The sequence below is a fragment of the Tachypleus tridentatus genome, chromosome 1 (genome assembly GCF_004210375.1).
Source record: "Tachypleus tridentatus isolate NWPU-2018 chromosome 1, ASM421037v1, whole genome shotgun sequence".
Taxonomy (NCBI): domain Eukaryota; kingdom Metazoa; phylum Arthropoda; class Merostomata; order Xiphosura; family Limulidae; genus Tachypleus; species Tachypleus tridentatus.
The window spans coordinates 62,395,712-62,398,946 of NC_134825.1; the positions used below are offsets into that span (position 1 = coordinate 62,395,712).

At 29.5% G+C, this 3,235-nt stretch overlaps 1 long non-coding RNA gene across 1 annotated transcript; it reads right to left on the reverse strand.

Moving 5' to 3' along the window:
• LOC143250209 (uncharacterized) lies at positions 1–2,885 on the reverse strand. Its single transcript, XR_013028100.1, has 3 exons — positions 2,643–2,885; positions 2,004–2,114; positions 1–228 (listed from the first exon to the last, which is right to left on the reverse strand). It is a non-coding gene; the product is annotated as an uncharacterized LOC143250209 (long non-coding RNA).
• Positions 2,886–3,235: the final 350 nt, after the last annotated feature.

Below are 3,235 nucleotides of genomic sequence, written 5' to 3' on the forward strand. Positions count from 1 at the left end.
AACCTTCATTCACATATGATATTCCTACGAAAATAACTGAAACTTTCAAACACGTGAAAACTTAAAAACGTATAAATATTGAAGACATCCAACAAAATGTAATTCACTTTTATATTTTTAAAGAGTTACAAGCATTATAACAATCAAATATTATGCGATCTTCAATGGCATCGAGGAAATCTTGAGCACATAAATATTCTTCTTTGATTAGTTGAGGATTGGTTTGACCTAAATACAAAAAATCACATGTTAGGTAGTTAAAACACCTCTGCTCGGCATGGCCTGGTGAGTTAAGGCCTATGACTCGTAATCGGCTTAAGTAATTATTCTTATAATACGATTTAAGTATCCTAATAAAGGGGATATACATGTACCCTTATTTGAAAATATTTTCAAACAATTATTATTTTAGTATCAATTGCAGTTTCTAGAAAATAAGCTAGAACCATAAAATGTAACACAATTTTTCAGTAGAGGGTGCTCGACTCCTAATCAGAGGGTATCAAATTCGAATCCACATCGCATCAAACATGCTTGCCATTTCAGCAATGAGTATGATATAATGTGAAGGTCAATCCTACTATTATTTGGTAAAATTAGCACAAGAGTTGTCTGTGGGTGGTGAAGACCAGCTGCCTTCCCTCTACTCTTACACTGCTGAAATGAGTATGGCCCTCGTGTGGTTTTGCGCGAAATACGAAAGAAACCAAACCAATCAAACACATTAAATAGTTAAACGGCAGTAAATATAATGTTAATCCAAAGTGTTGAAAATAACAAGATATATACACAGAGAGTTTGAATCTATATTTCAATTTATATATTAATTTACAACTTTATGTAATTTGATAACTCAGAAGACTGAATAAAAAATATATAATTATAGCATCAATATGTACATAAACTTAAAACAAATGTAAAGATTACTCCATATTCGTTTGTTATGAATACACATCACTTCGTATTAAATTAAAATTTATGGCAAATTTGTTGTAAATTTTCAGAGTACCCAAAGGTAAAATTTGTTTCACAAAATTTCCTCCTACACTCGCAGGTTGCCAAAGCCTTCATATATATATTTTAATAAATATATGTACATGTAACTTATTTAGATAAATTTCAAATAAAACATTGTTCTTATCATATGGCTGTCACCAATTAAGCTGCATGAAATATAACAAAAATAATTTAATACGTATCACTATGCACCAAAAACAAAATATATTTTTGTATTTTATTATATATATATTTACTCAGAAAACTAAGAGAAATAGCACTACAATGAAAATTCCATAGAGTCGTCAAGCTATTATTTCACTAATTCTTTTATTTTAAATTTATAAATTTAGTTAACATATATTTCATTGTAATTTTTGAGGTTCTCATCAGATGCTTTACTAGGTACTACATAGTACAAATCTGTATATATGTATATCTGATCACCAATTTAATGATCTCTGACAAACAATTAATTGGAAAATTTGGTTTCTGAAGTTCTAAAATTTGTTAGTTTAGGTCGTCTTTCTTTGACACATACGTCTCTGTGATCACACATTGTTATAACCTAAACAGTAACCTAAAAATAACATATTTTATGCATTTATTTTAACGCCCTTTTACCTGTAGGGCATTATAATATTACTGTTAGTCTCACTATTCGTTGGTAAAAGAATAGCCCAAGAGTTGAAGATGGATGATGATAACTAGGTGCCTTCCCTGTAGTCTTACACTTTGCTGAATTGGAGACAACCGACGAACATAGCCCTCGTGTAGCTTTACGCGAAACAAACAAGCATTTATTTTAAATATTCGTTATGATTCGAGGGAAAAACTGTGGTCTACCTGGTCCGGAAATTCACTGAAAAGTGATCATCGTATCTGTATCCTGCTACAACACGTAACTAAAAGGTTTAAAGGCAGAAATGCTATATTATAATTAATTTTATAAATAGATTAACAATACAGAAAGCAAGTGAAAAATATTTTATTCATAATTTTTATACTTTTCCATATTCTGCATAAAGTGTTAGAAGCGACAAGCGTACGAATAAGTTTGGTCTTCACGTCCGATTCGTCTTTCAATAAAATGAGATTTTTTACTGTTGACTGCGATTCTGAAATAAATGAAATTCCTGACTTAAAAAATGATAATCAAAAACAATAATGTAATCATAAATAACATTTGTCAAACACCACAATAAACTTTGAAAAAGTAAAACACCGAAATAGAATATTTTATTTCGTAACAAGAATCAATCAGTAGCTGAGAGATTAAAAATATAAAACAAACAAAGTCCTCAACCTTGTTTTTCAATTTATTTTATACAACCCAGTTTCAGTAACTATATTAAACATTCGTTTGAGTTCGATAAATAATGTTTCACGAGTCAACTTAAAACACGTTTCAACGACCAAATGAAAATACTTGGTTGTATAATCGAAACACAATATTCTACTTTTGATTGGTTATTTCCAGTGTTAAACATCTATGATAACCCTTAAGAAAACAGAAGCTATTCTAAATTAAGAACATGTTAAATACCCCAACTGATAGTTTTACTTTTCTGTTCAGATAGTTTTACTTTTCTGTTCAGATAGTTTTATTATAACTTTGTTTCTAGAGAAATGCTACATTGGACTACCTGTTGTATCCACTGCGGGAAATCGAACGCCAGTATTTAGCGCTGTACGTTAGTCTCACCAGAGGACTTATTATAACTTGTTCAATTATAAGCATTGTACGTATGTTATACTCGCGTATAATGCGGGATTAGATTATTACACTTTAAAACATTTAAGCAATCAAATCCAACATATTTTCGTTTTATCAAAATATCTACAAATTATATGAGTAACTTCATCTAATAATGAAATTTATAAGTGAAAAGTTCATGATAACTTAAATCCTCTTCAATTATAAATTAAATATTTTACACAATTTCATCTAATACCTTCAACATAATTAGATTGAACTCACCGGTTGGGAACACGTGATCATATTCAAATTGATAAGCATTCCAATGCATGATTCATTCTAGAAGGAGAAACAGAACATTAATAACGAGACATTCATGAGCGAGTTTTTTATTGCATACAAACTATTTAGGTTTTCATAAAAATCTATATAAGGAATATATTTTAAACAAAACAACACGGGATGATTGTAAGTACTAGTTATTAAAGTTAATATAAACTAGAAATGAACTTTTATGAAAATAACTGTCTGATTTAGGCT